The sequence below is a fragment of the Amphiprion ocellaris genome, chromosome 5 (genome assembly GCF_022539595.1).
Source record: "Amphiprion ocellaris isolate individual 3 ecotype Okinawa chromosome 5, ASM2253959v1, whole genome shotgun sequence".
NCBI lineage: Eukaryota > Metazoa > Chordata > Actinopteri > Pomacentridae > Amphiprion > Amphiprion ocellaris.
In genome coordinates, this window is record NC_072770.1 from 35,072,095 (window position 1) to 35,094,578 (window position 22,484).

Here is a 22,484-nt window from a genome sequence, read left to right on the forward strand (position 1 = left end):
TGGCAAATTTGGCATATCTCTCGGTCTTATTTTTTCAGTGTATTCTTTTTTAAAAACTCAATAATAAGAACAAAGTATACCTATAATTTCAAGGGGGTAAAAGTTGCTTTTATAGATATAAAAATCTTTTGCATGGGTGTATTGGAATAATGAGTATTTTCATGCACTGTCTTGGGAAATCAGCGTTGGTGATCTCTGCTAATCCCTGCTTTAATCTGTGTTTGAATCTTAACCAGTGCATTATAACGAATGACTCGGTCAGTTATTCTAGTTGCAAAGGTTTTGATGAAAGATTTTCGATCATTTTGCCAATTTGTCTTTATTAGCTGCAGTACCTACGATTGACCCACAAGAGGCGATGTTGCACCACTAAATAGACAATTAAGCATCCACAGTGTGCCTGTTTACGGTTCATTGATTACCCTGATCAATTTCAACGCATTTTCCTATATTTACTGTATTTAAACGAAACGGTCCCTTCATGACTGATATACCAGCAGTTTTATAGATAAATTAAGAGTTCAGATTTTAAAGAGAAAGCATATCAACACACAGAGCAGCATAGTTCAAGAATCAGTTATGCTGTTTGCAATTGATGCAAAAATCTAAAAGTTAATGTTGCAAAAATATTATTATATTAACAATTATTACATCTTCTGGTGAACATATTGAGGTAGAACACTATAAATTGAATATTTAGTTTGTAGTTCATGAATGATAAAAAAAAAAAAAAAAAAAAAACAGTTGTGAGCATTGTTTTTCTGGGATTGTCTCTTTTTCTTTCTTTGTAATTTTAGGACCTTGTTTACCACCACAGATCTCATGATGATATTTTTATTTTGATTGCCTGTAAGCCGATATAGTGAAGTTTGAGTTCCCTGGGTGAAATGGAAGAGTCTATGGTTACTGGTAAATTCACAGAAAACACATTTTAGAACCTCAACAATAAGCAATTATTACAACAATTTACTACAAGAACTCACAAAACAACTAATTCTACACCAAATCATTTATGCACAGTACTCCAATTCACACATTTTTTTATTTATGTATAATTTATGAAAGTAAGAATAAAGCATTATAAAGCTTTTCACCACTTAAAGACACTTATTACTCAAGAGGGATGAAAAGGAAATTAAGAAAAGGCCATAATAAACTCACCACCGAGTCTAAGTGCTCCAGATACCACTGTACATTGATGTCATGTCCTTGGTAATTTTTCTCTAAGAATTTATTGGATAAGACACACTGGAATTTTAAAGAGCAATAGACAACATTTTTTTTAATAGTCATAACATTTGAATGGAACAGTTCTCAGGCCAAGAAAACCTAAGATTGAATGGAGGAGATCAGTATTTCCTCTTGTCTGAAACACATTTAAACTCAGGTGTGCGGAGAGTTTAGGGGCATACTGATACACTGGATGTGATTCAATTAATTACTATGTTTAGAGACTAGAGACAGTTATTTTTAGTAGTAGTCTATATAATTTACATTTTGTAGTAATCTTACATGTATTAGGCCATGCATTCTGGCTTTTGTGGAGTCAAAAACAATAGTTTCAACATAGAATTTAAAATAGTTCCTCTAAAACGAATGCTCCTTCATATTTTAATTATAAACCAGAATCTTTGATATGTTTTCTTCAGCTCTTGGGTCTGCATTTCCTCTTTGGTATTACATCCTTATATGAACACCTTTTACACAGGGCTGGAAACTGTAACTCATCCCTTTATTAATGATGAATAAATAATTAACTTTACAGATCAGCCATTAATAAGAACAACTTGTGGGTTTCCAGGCTGTTAAATTTTAATCTGAAAGGTGTTTCTTCTGCAGCAATATGCTTTAATTCAGCAGAGAGACCACTTACCTTCTGGAATATTCTACTGGAAATTTGGAGCAGAATCCATTTATTAACAGCTTATTAATATTTAGATTAACTGCAGACTTAATGACTCTTTAGAAAGTGTGGGAAAAAAATGAATTATTACCATAAAGAAAGAATACACACAGTCAGTGGATTTTGCTTAAACCTGTTCTCTGCTGTGGCTTGTAATTGATGTGTAAAGCATTTCCAAATGATTTATTACCCTTTAAATAAATGGCAGTAAAAGTCATTAATTACAACGTATAAACCTTTTATAAAATATGACTGATCAGACAGCGGTGCCCACGTGGAGTGGACTGCTTTCTACTTTTTCTGCCTCTATTCTGTGGTGCTGACTTATTTCATTGTGTTCGTTAATTATTAGGCTGTCTTACCTTCGAAGGCACTTTGACTCACATCCACTCACAGTGCGCTCCAAATAAAGCAGTTTTATTGATCGGGGTATTGACTGATGTGCGTGCATGTGTGGGTGCAGTTTCCACCGCGGGCGTGTGCGTTTATGGTTTGACCGCGCTCTAGTTTCTGTGGCGGCAGGGGAGGCGAGAGACGGAGAGGAAAAAAAGCCCTTCATGTGCGCCGTCCTATGTGAAAGTAGTTCCGGGCAGTTAACCCAAACGGGGGGAGAGTCCCGGATGTTGGCTCGGCCGCCGAGAGAAAGGCGAACGGGAGAAGGCGGAGAGAAGCTGAGGAGGGACGCCACGGCACCGCAGGCACACCGGCGAAGCTACGGCGGCTCTTTGCACAGGACGATAACGTCAAGAGCACAAGACACTCCCGGGGAGGGGGACCCGCTGTACGAAGAAGAGGAGGTGGAAGGAAGGGGAGACAGTTACTCTGAAACTACCGTGAGGATTTACAGAGAGCTACCGTCACGGCAGCTTTCACCCAGAGTAAGTGAGCTACACGGGCATGGAAGTTGAACTAAGGCCCACGAAATGGACGACTTTAACTGGGAAGTGAGCTGCACTGAAGTTGTGGGGATTGAGCCCGGCGAACAGGCCCTGACACACAGCTTTGGGCTCGCTGTGGCGGGGCGTGCGGGGACAGCTTTTTTCTCAGGGAGCCAGGCAGTGTTTCCCCCCGTGGTCAGTGTTAGTACACCCCGGCCGTGTTGCTGTAACTCTCCAAGTTGACAGCTCCTGCGTTAGCCTGCTAGCACCCGCCGTGCAACCGGTGACAACTGACAGGGCAACTTTGACAGCTAGCTAGCCAGTTTTAGTAGCCAGCTAACTTTAGCTGAGCGCTGTCGGTGCTGTCTCCAGGGCCAGGGCTAGGTGTGTGTGTGTGTGTTTTCCTCGCATTAGGTGGCTATCCGACAGCTATCGTTAGCTAGCTGTTTGTCAGACGTTGTGTCCAGCATGAAGTGAGTGTGTGTACGAGCCCAGTGTCATTTGGCTTCCCTGCGTGCTCTGACGGTATTTGACTCACAGCTGTTGCAGTGTGTTTTCTCGTCTGTCAATCGTCCGTTTCTCGGGCGGCTAGTAAATTTCTCCAGAAAATAACGATCGTCGTCTGTAAAACTAGTCGTCCGGTGCGACGGGGCGCAGGATTGTCGTGTGGCTGGACAATCAACAAGTGCAAAACATGTTTTAGGTGAATTTTTATGCCTCCGATATCGATCTCCAGACTGTCTCTGGTGGTTCACCGCTGTGGATTGTCCTGAGATGGCACAGGCGGTGTTGCAGTTAAATGTGCAAAGGCATTTCTCGGGGCATGTTTTCCTTTTACTTTGATGTTTCACTAGTTGGCTTGTGATCCCACACAGAGCAGACACCGATTAGTTAACGCGGCGACTTTAAACCAAACAGCTGTGGTATTTGCGTGCAGCTGTATACAAAACAACGTCCTTGCTTTATCCTGACGGCCTTTTATTAGAGGATGGATGACTGAACTCTTAATCGGCCCCGCTGTCAACTTGTGCAGGTTCTATCAATGAAGGCAAGGTGTTAGTTAATGATCTGCTTGCAATGATGTGCAAATTATTAGCTACTCATCATATACCTTCTTGCTCAATTTATTTTGCCGTAAAGTCAGCATAAAAAGGTTGAATTTATGACTAAAAGCAAACATTATAAATTGCCCCCTGAACATCCCAACACTGCTAGACCTTATGCTTCAACTAACAAAATGCCCATAGCGTTAGTCAGCACCCACAATCAAAGGTCAGACCTGGTTTGCTTCTTAATCACCCATCCTTTAAATAGCAGGCCTACAGAGCTGTCTGGATTGAGGCTATCTGTGCATGCAGCTGTAGAAAACACATGGCGTATAAGTTTTGATGCTGCTTCATCCAGGTGAGTGGCGCCAGATCAGTTTTATTCAGCATATTGTCCAGAAATGAGTGTGCCTATTTGTCACGTAATCCTTTTCCTGTTACTGTAATTACTGTAGTTCCGCCTTTCAAGAAATTATACTAAAAATGAAAATCTACCTAAATTACTATGCTATTGCTGTGTACAAGGTTAATTTGATGTCAAAAGACATCTCAACTCCTGCACACGTTGGTCCTTGTGCCATTTAATTCGTTCATATCCTCATTCAACTTTTTGCAAAATGTATTGTTTTTATAAGCAACAACTTATAGCATTTAAACAACTGTATGAAAACAGCGGTGGAATTATTGGCAGAGACAATGACGTTTTGCGGCTCTTTGCTGGCTCCAGAAAGAATAGAACCAATGTACAGTGAATGTGTGCTTTTTACAGATTGCTTGCAACAGTATGAATCATGGCATACACGTCAAGAAATGTGTTCTTTAAAGCAGTACTATATCATACATTTAATTCAGATTATGAGCACTGGGGTTATTAATTTCTTTTCACAGTGGAAGATGTTGTGCAGGCTCAGACTTAAGGACTCCTGCATATGCATTTTGGCTGTTTATAAGCACAGACTTAGTAATAAGACGACACTTTATTTTCTATTTTGCATCAATTTGCTCAGACTTTTAGAGATTTATTTATTCTACTTTCTTAAGCAGCGACGATCTTATGATGAATGGACTGAGTAGTCGAGAAGAAAGTATAGAGAAGATTACACATTTGTTTACTCCCACAGTAACCATTTCTCAATCTGAATAGGAGGATGTGATACGGATTCTTTCAAATGGTGATTTTAGCTCACAATAGTCTTTGAAATGTCTACTGCCTAATGATTTAAAAATGCAGCACCTACTTTTCCAAGGTCCTCTGGTGTTTGGTGTGTGTGTGTGTGTGTGTGTGTGTGTGTGCGCGTGTGTGCGTGTGTGTGCGTGTGCGCTGCCAAAAACACATTCATCTATCATCTCTGAAGAAATCAGGCATCATCATCATCTGTAGAAGATGGGGAATATAGAGTAAATGTAAATACTTACTAACATTTCATTGTTGTCTCACATACAATGTTCAACTTGGGGTTGATAGTGTATAATTTAATAGATTAAATCGAATAATGTCATGATGTGGGTCTAATCTAGATATATATGTCAAGGGTCAGAAAGCCAGTATAGGTGAGTGAATTTAGAACGGTTTCTACTTTTTGAATACAGGCTGCTCATTTGGAATTCAGTATGTGGCCCTGTGCCTTGCCGGTCTCACTGAGAGGGCTTTTTAATTTCTCCCCTTGTTGAAGTGATTATTCAAATGGCCATCCATGAGGTGCAGTTATCAGACTCCTGGTGGTAGTTGAGCCTGTGGCAAAATGAATGCCCACCACCACCACCACCACCACCCTGTGTAGTTGGACAGCACCCAACAGGTACCCTCTGTTGCAACCCCTATTAGGCCGTCACATCTTACCCCTCAGGCTGAAAACCTATTGTGTTACGCGATTGGCAGATGGCAATCTATTCGTGATGACTGCTGATGCTGCTGGTCAAAGGCCTCTGTTTAGTATTTTTACGATAACTTATTTTTGGTCTGAATCCAAAGTGGGCTTTTTTTTCAATCTCTCTCTGCTCTGGAATGTGGAGTTATTTTAGGTTGGAGTTTTTTCTCCTCACTTCAGCGCCCATCATCTTGTCCTTCAGTGAGTTTTTCTCCTTGGATGGATGAAAAAAAAAAAACAGGATCCTCTTTTTCGTTTCAACAGCTGTTTACTCTATGTGGAGGCTGGGCTGTCCTGTAATGCGGCTCAGACCAAATGACCGGATGCTCTTGTTAGAAATTTCTCCCCATGCACTGCTCATATGTGTGTGTGAAGTTCTGCTCTCATGGAAGCCGTGTTGGTGAGAAGGGACCGGCTCAGTCTTCATTAGCAACGCTGTGCATCACTAGAATGCAGATGAGCTATGAAGCCATTCATCTGCTGGAAATGCCTCCCTGATTCCAATTTGAATCTTGTTTGCAGTCACATTGTGTGAGCCCACTTCTCCATGTTAAAGAAGTCTCTTTATGTGAGAGATCAGAGGGGGATAATTGCACTTAAGTGAACCTCATTTAGTGCTGGCCAGAGCAATTACTGTAACTGCAGTTCTAGGCGTTTTTTGGGGCCTGGAGCAGCTGTCATTGAGTCTCTGTAGCTGAGATATCAAATAGTGAATAGAATGGCATTGGCATGGCATCATGGGAATGGCATATCCTTGGATGGATTTTAATTAGTTTTTGCAGGTTTTTGCTCAGATCTTTTTTTTTCATCCGAAGAAAAGTTTAATTAAAAATGACAATTAGAAATGCATTATTTTAGTAATGATTGAAAATAAATTATTCTCAAGGTGCTGTAAGGTGAAAAAAGCCAGCAATGTTTCTTCAGGCAAAACCCCCTGGGCTTGAGGGAGATGTTTTATCATTAATGTTATTCAGGAGCCAAATTTTGAGTTTTGCTCAGCTGGGTGCTTTAATCTATTTTTGCTGTAAATTAATGAATTTTTAAAGAGCCCCTCGCTGGATACGGGGTGGATGTGGGAATGCAGCGCTGGTTCAGTTTTCAAACAAGCCTCTACTCCACCGTCACCCCCACCCCTTCACCACCCACCCTCCTCACGGGATGAAGAGAGTGAATTTACTGAAGCACCACACTTTCATTTTTTATTCATCCAGCAATGCACTGTCTAGTTTTCCTCATCCCACCACCTCCCAGTCTATTGAGTTGAATTTGTCAGTGAACTAGTCCTGTATGCTTCAATTCATGTCCTGGCTTGAAGTTGGATGTAGACATGAATCACCGAGGGGAGCATACGATATTTAATTCTACTGGCTCGTTGCCTATTATCGGCACATTTGCTCAGAAACGCGTTTTATCAGAAAGTGTTTATGCGTTTATTTCCCCAATCTGACTAATCAGGGATTATCTCTCTACAGGGGAACTACTGTAACTACCCACACTGCAGCTTGCTGGGTAAGTTTAGAAAGTGTAGGAGAAAAGGGTGGGGTGGGGGGTTGGCGTCTCCTGTAGTGCATGTTGGTTTCTGTGACTCATACAGGCCTAGTGGTAGCAAAAAGGCTAATAAATTTTGTGGCAGCCCTATTATAAATGTTAGGTTTGATCTTATCTTTTTATTAAGTTCAAATTTAGGAATTGGAAGAGGTACACAAACAGGAGTGTTTATATTTAAAAAAAGCATTAGAGCGACATAATCAGGGAATGCAAATCAACCTTATTAAAGGGAAATTAATGTGCTATGCTTAATGGCATGTAAATCAGAAAATTTTAGAGTAAATGCAGTGTATGTAGTAGGCGTGTCATGTGAGATTTTACTTCCATGGGTGTTAACGAATAGCCAAATCCTAAATGAGTAAGACTGATGTGAGTTTTCAATGCCTTGATGGATTAAAAAAAAAATCATCATACTGTATGCTTTGTCCTTGAGTTTTGACAGGCCCTCGGTATCAATGTAAGTGTTTTTTGTTCTTTACTCAGTAGAAAGAATTGATATGCTTATATGATTCACACTCTTAGGAGACCTTCGTGCTGTGTGCAGGAAGGAGAGCTTGCTAAGCTGACACAGCTTAAGTAATAAGAGTGGAGCTTTCATTATAGTATTTGGTGTCTGTTTTAATCATTACAGTGGCTCCTGTGGCAGATATAATATTTACTCTCAGGTAACAAGGCAGCATACCTAAGGATACTTTTAATATGGAAGAGACGGGGCATGCTCTCAATTTAGAATGTGGAAAATTTTAAACTAAACACAGTAGCACCAACAGTGCAGCTTTGTCTGCATATGAGCAGCCACAAAGCTGTTATTTATGACAGATCATACAAATGGTGGCAACAGCGCCTGTGCTAAAATCTCTCCAAGAAACGACAATTTAATAACATGATATTCCCAGATGTTACCTTCAGCTCCCGTGTGTGGACTGCATGCATGACATGGCAATTTAGAGGTGATACCATGGCAATGACACATGGAGAGTCTGACATAAACCGACTTGATTGAATATGATAATCTGTCTGCTCTGTGAGGCGGTAGATGGTTCATGTAGCCAAGCATAGGAAAAACACTGCATGTTGTGTGTGCAGTTCACCAGAACATAAGATATACTGACTGTTGATTTAAAGAGATAAAATATCAGGTCTAAATTTACAGTCAAGGTGTGCTACCAGACTGGAGCAAAGTGAATCCACTTCTCTGAGAGTGATTTTAATTCTGCTGCTGAAAATAGTCAGCGATGCTTGGTGGGATAATCTCTTCTGTAAACCGTTTGGTTGTTTACTACAGCAGTATTAATATCTGTAAAGGAAGTGTGCAATGCAAGTTGCAATTGTGTCTGCCCTCGTAGGTTTATTGGCTTATTGCTGTGTGCTGTGCATTCACTGTGGCAGTGTACCAACAGTGAAGATTTTCTCACATGTTTAAATGCCAATCTGCAGAGTAGACTGAAAGGAAAGTCAGAGAAGGTCAAGTTTAATTAAGTCTACAGTCCTAAGTGTGCTTAGTAAGGTTGAGTAGTGGAGTCTTGAGAATGTGGTTTACTGCCACATCACTCAAGTTCAGTAAACTGGTGGGAGACGGATCATTTATCATGAAATCACAAGGCAGTATGCATTACAACAGTCCTGTGTTAGTTGGTCAGACGGGAACGTTTTGTATTGCTTCTTCATTTGTTTTGTGATTTCAGACAATGCTGATGTGGGCTGGTCCAGAAATAGCTTCATGTAGAAGTTGGAGACTGTGTGTGATGTGGTGTGTGAGGCTCATGATCTGTAGGGGCGAGTGCCAAGTTTTGCAGATGTGGTGCTATTTGGGAAGGAGCTGTGGTGGATCTGTTAGACTCGATGATTTAACGCTTTTTCTTTATACCTCTTGCTTGTGCCTCGTTATCCTCTGCATGCTCAGCAGAACCGCACGTCAAAACCTCGCTCTGCTGTCGTCATTTGTTGCTTTTTTTTCTGTGTGAACCCTGATGGATTAGCCTTAGATGTAGTACTTGGAGTCTCCATCTGTGATTCAGAAAACCCCTAGCAGAAGCCAAGGATTCTCTCGGTGGAGTTGGAGGAAATGTTGATCTGTGTGGACCAGGAAACCCACACAAGTGATGACTCGCTCTTGCCCCATCGTTCCCACCCCATCACTCTTTCTTGCTCTCACACGTAGTCTGTCTCTTGATTATTGTTTTATTTTGTGGCTTCTATTCTTTTCTTTATCTCTCTCTGCGCAATACTCTCCTGTGCTTTTCACTTAGCAAACAACACGTCTGTAGAGAATTCAGAAGAATGCATCTTGTTACTCAGATGAGTCATACTTCCTCTGGCCTGCATGCCTTTCCCTCAGGGTGGATGAATGAGAGGGCGGAGAGGTTAGCTGGAGGAGGGGCTCAGTGGCTGAAGCTACGTGGTCTGTGCCAGTTGCCCAGTGTAATTAAGAAAGTATCAGTGTGTCGGTCATAATGCTTGAGACATCTACCACCTCAAAAATGTGGTCGTCCCTAGGTGGCTGCCTGACTGACGGCCTTGACCCGGCTGAGTCACCGCCTTCAAATGTAACTGCTTGGAAATCTCAGGCCCAGTTTTGACCCCACAAGTCAGCCACTTTGCCAAGGTGCTGTGGCCCTGGGAGAAGAGCCCGGGGCCTCGGCTCTGGAGAGAAACGAGACTGCACCTGCAATCTGAGACATCGGTCTCTGCCTCAGTGAAGTAAATTTATATGGTGGAATGAAAAGACTGTAGACGAGTTTGCATGCAGTTACTAGGATTAAATGTTCCTCGGGAGGCCTGGCTACAATATAATTTTTTGTGTGTAAATTTTGGATACAGTTAAGCGTGTAACTCTCCAGTTTTCTGTTTTTTATTCCCTAAACATATGCGTTCAATTTAGCTTCATGTCACTTTGTACCACAGAATGCACAGAGCTGTAAGTAACCTTGATTATCTTTATAAAACTGAAGAAATAGTATCAGTATGCCATTAGGCCTCACTCTGCTCTAGCTCCGTCTCCCATACCTGCTCCTCTTGGTCCCCTGCCAAAACCTATGACTCACAAGAGACTGAGTGACCTACTTTTTATGTCTTCTAGGAGTGCCAGAAGATCTTTTTTTTATTTACAAGACAATGCACTGGGTAAATATAAGTCAATTAAAATGCACTTAATGCACCCATTTTTGGATTTAAGCACCTAAAGGCTGTGTCAGCATGGCAGCTACCTCAGAGGATTCCCTTCATTATCACAAGCAAAGAAGATATGTAGCAAACAGTTGAGCTTTGATATCTCATTAGAAGCAAACTGAGTTTAAGGCCACACTGGCTCCCATGAAGCCAATTTGAAAATATAACTCATTTAAGTGCTCTCATAATCCTGCTGTATCTGTGCGCTTTCATATTGCTCATTCCTATTTTATCCAGGTTGTCAGAGATTATGGTTTCTACATGTAGACAAAGCATTTATCTGCTGAATCAGTGAAAGTTGCCTCAAGGCCTAGTCAGTTTGTTTTAGTAATGATAGAGTTTTGGCTGTACTGTCAAGGTAAAGTTTGAACAGTTGCGTTTACATATTATATGGATTAGGACGGGATAAAAAGTTTGGGAACAGAAGCAGTCTCTCGAATGCCTGGTTTCCAGTTTGCCGACCTCTGAAAAGAAAAACAAGAATGGGATCAAAGGCCATAGGATCACTCAGATGCTTTCAGCTGGTTTTTGATTGGAAAAAGATGCTGCTTTGCAGCAGATGGAATTTCCACTTTAATCGCTAATTGCCGTTTTTTGGTCGTGTTGTCTCTCATTGATGCAGAAACAAGCTGTGCAGTTGAATATGTTGTCTTGGCTGCTCCTTTCCCTTCTACAAGGCTTGGCTCCTTTGATATGTCAGTTTTGTTTTAGTCTGCCGCCTTCGTCTTGACACGATTGGCCCCGCTCGCGCCGACCTCCTGGAAACCCCCCGGCATGCCCGCCCCAGGGTGTGTGTTCAGTCATTTATTCGGCTTCCTCTGAAAGACTGCCATGCCTTCACTTCCCTTCTAGTTTCCCTCCTCTTATTAAGATGCAGAAGGCAGAGCAGCGTTTGGTCTGAAAGGCTTAGTGCTGGGGAGTTACTGGTGTGTACAGTGGGGGGTTAGGGAGGGACGGTAAGCATGGGGACTTTAATGACTTAATGTGCACTGTATGGTCTGGCCACACTCCAACTAAGTTCTGCAGGCAGCTTACACTACTCTGATTTCAGCCTTTTTGTATGAATCCACTCACAGAAAGTCAAAATGATGCTCTGACAAAAGTGACTATAATTGGAGAGGAACAAATTATCAAGTCTTTGGTTAATGCTGATTTCTGCTTGGGTTTATGCCTGATAATCCCCATTTAGTCATCCGAAATGACTGCCTTTTTGAAACCTCTTTTTTTTTATCTTGTCTTTTCTCCAATGAATTTTGCCATCTATTTGCTTCTTTATAAGTCCCAGTGGTGAACCACTTTGGCCTCCACTTGGGCATTTTGACTTTGTTTTTTGTTTCATCAAACATTCTGCTTTTAGTAAAATCCTTCTGGTGCCTTTTTAAAGCCCAGGCATGAAAATTTCAGTCCAGTGTCACACCTATATTGTTGCCTATTCACTGCACTATATAATCAGTCGGCCACAAAAGCACGCACTTATGGAGGTTGTGTGTTTCGCTAGAATATTGCTACTAAACCAGGACAAAGGGCTACAGGATGGTACTGGTGCCAGTTAACTTTTTCTGTTTCTGGCTCCGGCACAAAATATGGTCACCCCCAAAAATTTACTACGACACCACATATGATTTGCCATGAAACCGCACTTATGCTTTTTAATCATGGAAAGCATATGTGTGGTTCAGTGACGTATGTTTTTTAGGCCAAGCAAATCAATGTTAAAGCAGCAATAATGATTATTAATCTACTGAATCCTATTGGATGCATTTTAAGTAAAAGTCAAAGAGGTCACACAAGGCTGAAGAATGAATACACAGAGCAACATTAGGTGCTTCATTGCATTTCACAAACCAGATAGAATAGAATAATCTCCTTTGTTGCCAAGTAAACATCTAACTGTGTCCAGATTTAGTTCAAGCCATGGAGACACGTGGAGACGACAATGTAGTATGTAATGTCAGTAATTTTCTGTCGTGCACTTCATTTTGTCTATCTTTATCTTCTGGTTGTAAAACCATGACTTGCTACATTGGGAGTACAATGTGTAACATAGCCTGCCTAATTTTTGCATAAAGGATGTGGTCCTCCTGTTTATCACTACAGAGACTGAAGGTGAAAGAGTGAAGAACATCTCACACGTGGCAGAGACACACATCAAATGACAAATTGTGCAGCTAAATTATAGTTGCATTTATGGGGTCACTGAACTTTTTGGTGACTGTCTGTTATCATATCTGTCTAAAGTAGAGCTTTGATGGTTCTCACCTTTTCCCAATGTAGAGTTATTATGTATACTGTGGCAAGTTGATTCATACAAAGCAGCAGTTTCTGTTTGCTGTAAAGCAATGTTTTTGTTGTGCAGGGGGAAACTGTCAACAGACTGACCTATTCAGCAAAAGAAAAAAAAAGTTTCATAATTTCGAGGTGTGAAGAACTTACAGTATCTAGCACATTGCTTTGAGAAACATTTAGAAAAGACACTGACTAATTCTGGGACTTTTGAAACTGGCATTAAGTTTATCTTAAAAATGGTGTAGGCAAATATGTGTAGCTAAATAAGAAAATTAAACTTCTTAAATTTGCAACGTGTCAGTAAAGAAATAAAATCCATTGCAAGTAAAGTTTTGTTGGAGTTGGAGGTTGTTGTTTATTTATTGTTGTGGCGGCAGAAGGGTTTTTGTGACGTCAGAACTGCCTGAACCACCACCGTCACCACCTTTGGCTGCAACAGTGCAAACTCTGCAAAAAAAAAAAAGAAAGGGAAAAAAAAACAAGTGAAACACTGATTCATTTTTGGATCGCAGTGAACATATTTTGAGGTCATTTACTTCTGTATGACTGTGAACTCACACTGCTGTCAAAGTGGAAGCTTTGTTAATTTGTATTCACATTAAATAGTACTAATTGTGTTTCCCAAAGCAGATTCTTCTTTCGTCCTCAGGGCAGATTTATGTCAGATGACCGGGTAAAAAAGTTACAAAGTGTATGGGGAGCTAGCAACTTCCTGTTTAGTGCTGGGGCTCTCAATCAATACTGTTGACTCTTATTTTGCAGTAACTGCTTTGTATTTGTTGTATATCTTCAAATACAGTAAGATAGCAGTTGAATTGTATGAATCACATTTATCTATTCTTGTCCAAGAATATGGATCTGAAAGTATTGAAACTAAAATTATGCCTGAGTTCTCATTTTTAATTTCTCCTTATTTTATTTGTCTGCTTAGTAAGCCGTCACATACGTATGACTCAGAGCAGACTGAGTAGGATTTTCCTTTTTCTTGGCATCTTATATGATGCAATAAGTGTGTTTCAAACTGCAGAATGAAATTGTTAATGCATGTTGATTTATGTTCAGGTAAAGTGTTTAAAGTATATAAAGCAATTTAAAGCTTTTCAAGCATTTCTTTTTTGTCTCAATGGCCTTCATTCTTGATTGAGACTCAGTGCTGTTTTGCCAAAGTGAAGTCTGCGGTCAGTGGGGAACAGTACGGGTCAGGTCAGGAGCTTGTACGCTATAGGACTTAGTGCCCTTCTCTTTCACAGTGACTCATGTTTCATGGCACATGATGCACCACTTTCGCCAAGTGAGTCATCCAGAACAAAAGCACCTAATTTGAAGAGGACCAAAAATGAAACATGGACTGCGCCCTCTCCCCTTCCACCCTCCCGTCCTCCTTTCTTGTGGTTTTGCGATTTATTTAGCTAGGTGTGTGACATTTACTCATTGCTCTTGACCAAGAAGCTTGCTTATTATTTGTACTGCTGGTGCTAGTGTAACGATGGTCGCTGTGTGGTAGTAGTTTGTATTCAGCTTTTCTTCGTTGAGTGTAGTACCAACTTGTACAAAATTAAAGATGATCTTTTGAATCACTTTCAGCTTTACATTTCATCAAATAACAGACAAAGGGCGAGACAGTTATTTTTATAGAAATTTTGCAGCTTTACAGTTTTTACAGTCCAAGCTATGAACTGTGCATTTAGCTTCTTGTACATAAAAGACACACAAGAAAGAGAAATTCTTTGGAGTGTTGTTTCCTGTGATGACACACCTTCCTTTCCTCAGCTTCTATTGTCCAAGCTCATTTGAGTTGTGGAGACCTGTGAACAAAATTAAAATTGCAGTAATTATTGGAACCGAGCAGTTTTTAAATTGCATGTTTCAAAATTTATTAAGTATTGTATTTCAGACAATGCATCCCAAGTGATTAAAGTGTTTATCATATTTTTTTATCACCGTAAATAATGGTTATTTACTTTATCAATTAGTGAATATCAATTAATAAATAGTCTGACCAACTGTTGGAAAACAGATTTGCAATGAACAAATCCTCAAATTTGAATAGCGGGAACTAGCAAAACAGAACTTAATAAGTGATCATCAGTTGGTCGACTGATTATTATGGCACTTATACAACACAACAAAAGGTATCCTAAAAATAGTTTTTAAAAAAAGCTCAAAAGTATTTTTTTATAGATCTGATTTAAATTTAAATTATCTCAATATGAGAATGCTTGTCATGGTGCTGTTATTTTTATTTAAAAAATTTTTAAAAAGTTAATAGTCTGCAGTTTATAATGATCACCCAGTCATTGCTGTCTCATAAATTGATTGTGATAAAATCCAGAGGACAGGTTTGGAGACCTCGACACGCACATAAAAAAGATGGTCATTGGTCTCTCAGCGGGAATGGAGACTGATGGCACAGTAACTTAACTCGAAGCCTCATCTTTCCCAGGTGAGCAGTCTTGATTGGAAATGTGCAGGAGGGGAGCAATGTGCTGAAAGATAGACGTCTGTGTTTCAATTTATTTCTTGCATGCAGATATATTTAAACTGAAAACTGTGCAGCGTAAATTCTTTCCATGGGAGTATCTCTGTGTTTGTTTGTGTGTATGGCCCCTTTAAGAAGCCTGCATTTGTTTGCTGGCTGTGTCTGGGGCCCAAAGTGGAGCTCTTTCTGTCAGATGAGTGAAGCTCTGCAGAGGCAGCCACTGGGAGTTCTGTTTCATCTCCTCTCATACTGCTCTGGAGCAGACATGCAAATCCGCTGTAATGAGCGCAGCCTGTGTGGTGGTGGTGGTGGTGGTGGCGGTGGGCGAGGAGAGGGGGGATGAACTCAGGAATTTAAACTGGAGAAAGGGAAGGTGGGGGGAAGAAGGTGAGACGCAGACAGCCTTCCCAGATAGCAGAGCATGAGAATTTAAGGGGTTTAAGAGAGGGTTATGTCAGGAGCGCTGGAGGTGACAGAGAGACTTCCCTCTCAAATCAAACATTCATTAGCCTGCTGTGCCTGCTGTCTTCCCTTCGCTGTTGAAACACAGAGGTAAAGATGCAAATGGTGCCATGTTAATTAGCCTTATCTTTTACACCAGCACGAAGTGGTGTGAAATTAAAAAAAAAAAAAAAAAAAAAGCCTCATCATCATCACTGTTAGTTAATGTAATGAGGCTTTTGTATGGATTCTGCTGAAAATTTAGCACCCTAAAATGCTTGTTGTTGATGCAATCTTTAGGTTTCTGAATGTCTGGGGTTTTACAGTTGATGACAAAGAGGTAACAAATTAACTTAACATGGCAACAAACATTTTGAATGACAGTTTCTTTTATAAGAAGAATCACACCAATAGTTTCAAGATGGAACACACTACTTAAAAACGGTAATTCTACCCTCTTTACATTCTTCAATATAGAATAGAACTGGAAAAAGATGCTACTAGGCAGAGAGGACTGAGAGCTCTCTGCCAGCCCGGGGTGATGCATTGGATGGAGGTATTGCTTGTGTAAATTAACTGAACTGTTCTCAAACTGGATACTTCATTTACTGATTTATAAAGATAGGTGAATACAGTGCTGCTGACTAATGTGCATCAGGAATGTGCACCATCCTCACTGCATTGTGTGAACTGTATCATAAACCTCATTAGTCTGTGCTGGGCTGTCCAGTAGCCATGTGAATGTAATTATATTCCCTCATAAAGGATTAAATCCCCAGTCAATGTTGGGTTGCTTTGGCCTGTCTCCATCCAATAATGTACAGCAGTCAAGGCTTTTGATGAGCTCTGCAGATCAAGCAGAGGTTAACACTTCACATAAGCTGGCACCTACAATATGTTATCGAGTCTTTAAATCCAAGTACCTTTTTATGGGGCACAATTGTTGAGCTTTTGGCCCAAATTGTCCCAGAAACTATAAGCTTTTGGATCTAAAAGTCAGAAACTAACTTAGGAAACAAATGATCCTTTTGTTAGCTTTCTGCCACACTTCCAGAACCATGAAGATTAGGCAAATTAGACAGATAATGGCTTAAAAGGCTTTGTCTGAGATTACAACGCTGTGATTGTGTTGTTTCTTGTAATGCGTGGTTGTGTGACATATGTTGGAAGGGAGATGCACATGTGGAACAAGGAAGAATTTTTCATCAAATGAGTCTGTGTATCTACGAAACCTCAAATTTGAGTAATAGACCTTATATCAGACAGACTCCTCTTGTATATTAGTCATGGAAATTAAGAACTGTGCCAACTTTTTTTTTATGCAAACGGCAAAAATGTCATTGCATGATGTGCTGATTTGTTTAAGTTCACAACACACTTACGGTAATGCGATGTGAATACTGTATATGCATCTCATTGTTGATCCTGAAATGATATACCATGCATGCCTATGAGAAGATTTCCAGTATAGAAAATCTGCTAATTGTGTCTTTTTTCAGTTTTTTGTTGTTAATCTTGAGTGTATAGCTAGATTGAAACAACTGACCAATAAACTTAAGTTTCATTTCACCCTCTAACTTTTTCAACCAGTCAGAAGTGAGCCACATACAAGTAACTGTAATTTCTTTTCTGTCAGAATAAATATGATATAATTACTGAAGTCTAAGGCTTTTGTTTAACAAGTAAGCAGTTAGTTGCTTGTCAATGCAACAAGTAAACTCTAAGTGTTTAGTTGTTTGGCCACTGGAACATAGTACCTTCAGAGCAGACACTCTGAGAAACTCTGGGACTCAACCTTGACCAAGTTTACTCCAGTTGATATTCACCTCAGTCCTCCAGGAGGTTCTGTGGCACAGAAGGCAATCTGTTTGATCAAGTGTTTTGTTTTGTTTGCACATGGCTCACTAAGAATCAGTAAACAGACTGAAAAATTAACTAATCGGTGATCAAATTTCATCTTCTGAAGTATAAGATGTTAGCCCATCGTGGACAATATTACCCTAGACAGCAGAATATACACGTAAATGTCAGCTGCCCACACAGCTTCTTCACCTTCCTCCTCTAAAATTAAAGTTCCCCCTTGGAAACACCACAGCTAATTTCACAATAGTACAACAGTATCTCCTTCTGCTCGTGCCTTACTCTTTGGCACACACTTAGACTTCTGCCTGACTGCTTCTTCACACTGAAGGGAGTTCCTGTGTTTCTGATGGGTTGGGCTGTCACAGGGAGCACTAGGTGGGGACATCATTGGAGTTTCTTAGGGCGTCTGAGGTGACAATGGCCTTCATTTGCCACTGACTGACTAACAGGTCGACTATTGTTTATCCGTAGTTGAAGAGTGCACTGAGTGGCGTAATTGAAAGTAAATGTACAGGTATTGCTTTGAAATATTGATATTTGGGCTCAGCCTGATGTGTGACTTGTAGATTTAAATGGTTGATTCGGTAGAGTTCAGTGCTGCAGCTTTTGTAATGGAATTTAGGGGCCTCAGCAGTGTTTTGTATGTTGTTACCCAGTGCATTTGATTTGATGATATGGGTATTCATTTGCTGCCGAGTAAAGTCATTGTCTTCCTAATGTAGGATTTAGTCGACTGCTTAACAACATCCCCAAGTTACTAAATTCATGTAGGCATTTCTACGATGTCTGTGTTAATAAATGAAGGATTTTAATTTTGTTTTAGCATTATTCCATCTTGTTGCCCATTCCTTGTGAGACTACAAGATACCTTTGCAAAACATCAGTAGTGTTTACCGTGCACAGTTTTCCTTTGCATGAGTTAAAGCTAAGGACATACAACAGTCAGTAGGATTGAATTACTGTCCGATTAAGGCAAATCTAGGATAGATTTTCAAATTTAGCATTTAGATTTATCCTGTGTTACACTGAGCAGTTATGTGATGTTCTTTTCCTTTACATTTTCATTCACTATTTTGTAGCACTTTTGCTATCCCCTGTAAATGCTATAAATCACATTGTGATCACTATGTTAAATTTTCAAAACCACGTTTGATTTTCATTCAATATGATGAAGGAATGTTTAGCAGCAATAACAACAACAAAAAAATACATAAAAGATGTGTATTTCAAGGCTATAAATGGTTGTAACGGACACACAGCAACCTTAAATTAGTCATGCTTTTGCTTTATTTTAGTTTCTCTGTTGTATTAGACTGCCTCATGTGCTGTTAGCTAATTTGTTACTTGTGCTCAAACAATGCAGCAAATCCATTATTTGCCTAAAAGCTTTTAGTCAAAGGCACCACAGGCAGAGTGCCAGTATATTTGAGTTACCATCAAATCTTGTCTTGTCAGTTAAGTAGTGGAAGCCAGAAACCTTTGACTCTAGGCCTAAGTCACGTGTGTGATGTTTAATATGGTAAATCCTCCGGTTTTGTGATGACCTGTTGTGACTCTTGGTGAGGCGGTAACCTCACAGTGATGAATTCATATCTCTGCCAGTAGGTATTTTGACTGCAGAGCTTAAACCAACAGTGACTGCTGCTACCTTCCCCTCTTATCCACACCCAAATAAATAGCAACATTGTCTCCAGGAAACCAACTTATTTGAAATTATCTGGAACGAAGCAGAGTGAAGAGAACAGGTATAGACACCGACAGCTGTCTGTTCCACGTGAAAACAAATTCCTGGTCAGTCATTCCTGGTCAGGCTGTAGACAGCCTCAATTTCATGTTTTACTCTGCTGCTCTCTCCTTAATCAGCAGTAGACGAAAACCAAGCTTCCCTCAAATTACCATGGAAGTCATCTGGAGAATGCCCAAGGAATTTATTAGCTAGTATAAACACAGACAATTCCTGGTGACGCAAGACAAAGTTGGCTAAATTCAACAGCTGAATGGAGTGCCTTCAGACTATTCTGTAACATTGGTTAATAAATCTTTCTTTAAGTATGTGATGATTTTTGACCAGTTAGACTGAAACTGACAGTGTGTCTGGAATGTACACATGAGCTGTTGATGTGTGTGTGTGTGTGTGTGTGTGTGTGTGTGTGTGTAGGTGTGTGCGTGACCTGCATATTCTGTATTTGACAGAGTGATTCCAGGGTCTGAAGGTCAAAAACCTCCTGTCCATTTGTGGCTACAATGTCTGAGTAATGCTGAAGATAGAGACTGAAGAAAATGTGAAACTATTGACCCGTGACTTCTAATCCCACTAATAGGTTCTGTGCTGTGTTGTTGTGTAACTTCCAATGCTGGATGCATTATCATCAGGGGAAAGGGCACAGATTTATGGCAGGTGGCTGCCTCTCAGCAATATGCTATGAAAACCTTGATCATAGTTTGCTTTCATTTCCTGTGACGGTTGTGCATTCAGTAGACTTGCATAAGCCTTACATTTGTCACATACATGTTCACTCAAGTAGCTCCTGGTGTTGCATGTTAAAAGCCATGTCTCAGTGAGAGTGGGAGTGTATACATGCTGCATGTTATCACTGGACTGTGTTATTATCTGCAGATACAGTATGACTCCAGGAGCATTTTAAAGAGCCTGTATGGAGGCGCCGTAAACCAGTGAAATGGGACATGAGGAGTCAAAGAGCAGCGCTTCAACAGCTTAATGATGTAGAGGCATCCAGCTCCGTCAGGCAGTAAACTCTTTAATATGCTGTTAATTATTTCTGAGAGATTGAATATTGATTAAAAAGCAAAACGGTTTTAATTATAACTCCAGCTCTAGTGCCATCGTAAATGAAGACGATTTTCGACTTTACGTGAGAGGAACATCTAACGGATCAACCAAACCTCGAGCTATTTCAACTCCATTTGAATTCTTTCACTTTGTACTTACAAGAGACTGCTCTTTCTTTGTGTAACCAGTGTTACAGCTTTATAGCTGCCAATGCTGATTCACTGTCTTTGTATTTGAAATTCATGACCTGATTCCTGCTCTGTGTTGCACTCTAAGCATGCATTGGCCACTCAGGTAATTCCTTTAAACCATGCTTGGGTAATTCTAGCAGGGTTTCATTTTAACGCTTCTTGTAGCACTTGGAAATGTGCTGAAACTTTTTTGATAGAAATGCTGATGACACATTTAACCACTCCACATTGTGTCTGAGTTTTAATATGACAAAAAAAATCTCAAGATGCATAGAATTAAATATGCACTGTTGTTTTAACCTAACATTTTTTGGTACATTTTTTATCACATTATAAGTATTTGAACATGTTTGTCACTCAGGGTTAATTTCTACTATCGATATGTGTGCTGATTATTTCTTTCATAAATTAACATGGCAATTATTTTCTTGATTAAATAATTAATTGCTTGGTCTCTAAAATGTCACAGGTAGAAAGTAGTTTGCAATGTCTTGAAGCCCAAATTATCAATTAAAATTGCTTGTTTTGTACAAATAATTTAAATCCTTTCAGACGTGCAGTGTCATATGACATTAAATAAAGAAATTGGCATATTCTCACAGTTGAAAAGCTGGAACCCATGAATTTTGGGGTTCAGAAGGACTTGAATGAATGAATTGAATATCAGCATCATTGCCACTTCATTTTCAGGCACTTACTGAACTCCCTCTGACTATTCTAGTTTGGACTAAAATCATTTTTTCAGATTAATTTTCTAAAGAGGTAAATTGTAATCCCAGATGGACCAAGACTTTCCTGGCTATGAGTTTTTTTTTTGTGAGAAACAGCTTTCTGATCCCATGGCAGACACACTCAAGTTCATCTTACCTCAGTGCTCGCCTCAGAGACTGGCTCAGTATTTAACAATGACACAAAGCTAGATCTAGCCAATGCAGATGAGGATAGGCCCTCAAGATTGCCACCAAATGCTTGGCCTGCCAGTGCCTTAAGTGGTCTATTTGTGATTCTGCAGCAGGATCTTGCTGGCTGCCAGGCTGGCATGGAGTCAACCTCCCAGGGGGACTGTGTTAATGCGGGCCCTCAGGCCGTGGGACTGGGGTAATTGGGTTCGCATGGTCGGTGTCAGGGCACCCCCACCACCTCCAAAACAAAGGCCACCTCCCAGGCAAGCTGTTAGAGACAGAGAGACAAACCCCTCCTGATCAGTGCTGTGATTCACTGGAAAGGCTTATTCAATTACTGGAATGTTGTATGTGGGTTTTTTTGTATTGACCTGTAGATTGCACAATGAGCTGTGGGCCTTGTGCTTATGTGCACGCCATTCATCTGCTCATCTATCCTTTTATCTATATATACATTTGTATCCAGCCCACCAAACCCACGACATGGAATGTGGCTGACGGCTGAGCATCTTTCCAATATCTGTAATATCTACTGCTGCTGCATCCATTCACATTTCTCTTTTGGTTTGACTGTCTGGATTCAGGGGTTACATACCCTCGTTCTCGCTTTGTGGTCTCTCCAAACAGCCTGGAGCAGCTCAGTTGATCCCCAGACAACTCCCAGATCTTTGACTACTCTGATCCTCTGTCCCTCTGCCCAGCCTGCCTGTCTTTCTGTTTGCAGCAGCTGGATGCTTTTCGTCTTTACCACATATTTAGAAGAGCTGCCTTTGTTTGGCACTGACTAATAAGACAAAGGTGTCTCTCTTGCCTTTTTAAGGTTCGATGGGTTTAGAGGATCTCAGGGTTTAGCTCTGCTTTGTTGACATCTCTCTCCTCAGCATTTAACTGCCCCACAGCCACAGTTGCGCTCCCGATTGATTGGCAGAATAATTATGGACTTGATTTGTTCAACCACAGGCGAAGTGGGATTTAGGGGGTACGGGAGCAGAAAGAGCATGTATACCATTTTTCTTTTTTAAGAGCACAGCAGAGAGGTCTGCTTGCCTGCATCTTAAAAACCAACTTTAACAAAATGTACTCTACTAATAAAACTGACACAGAGATTGCATTGTAAAAC

General features: G+C 40.4%; 1 protein-coding gene across 3 annotated transcripts in view; it reads left to right on the plus strand.

The window, feature by feature from the left end:
- foxj3 (forkhead box J3) overlaps positions 1-22,484 on the plus strand; it is an 81,786-nt gene that overhangs the window by 3,447 nt on the left and 55,855 nt on the right. Inside the window, exon 1 of one of the 3 annotated variants that reach the window (XM_055010574.1) lies at positions 2,531-2,781. The exons of 1 other annotated variant lie outside the window; for it this stretch is intronic. The gene's annotated coding sequence lies outside the window, so the exon portion shown is untranslated. Of the gene's footprint in view, positions 1-2,530; positions 2,782-22,484 lie in introns of those variants that run through there. One more of the 3 variants, XM_023298141.3, reaches the window with a different exon arrangement.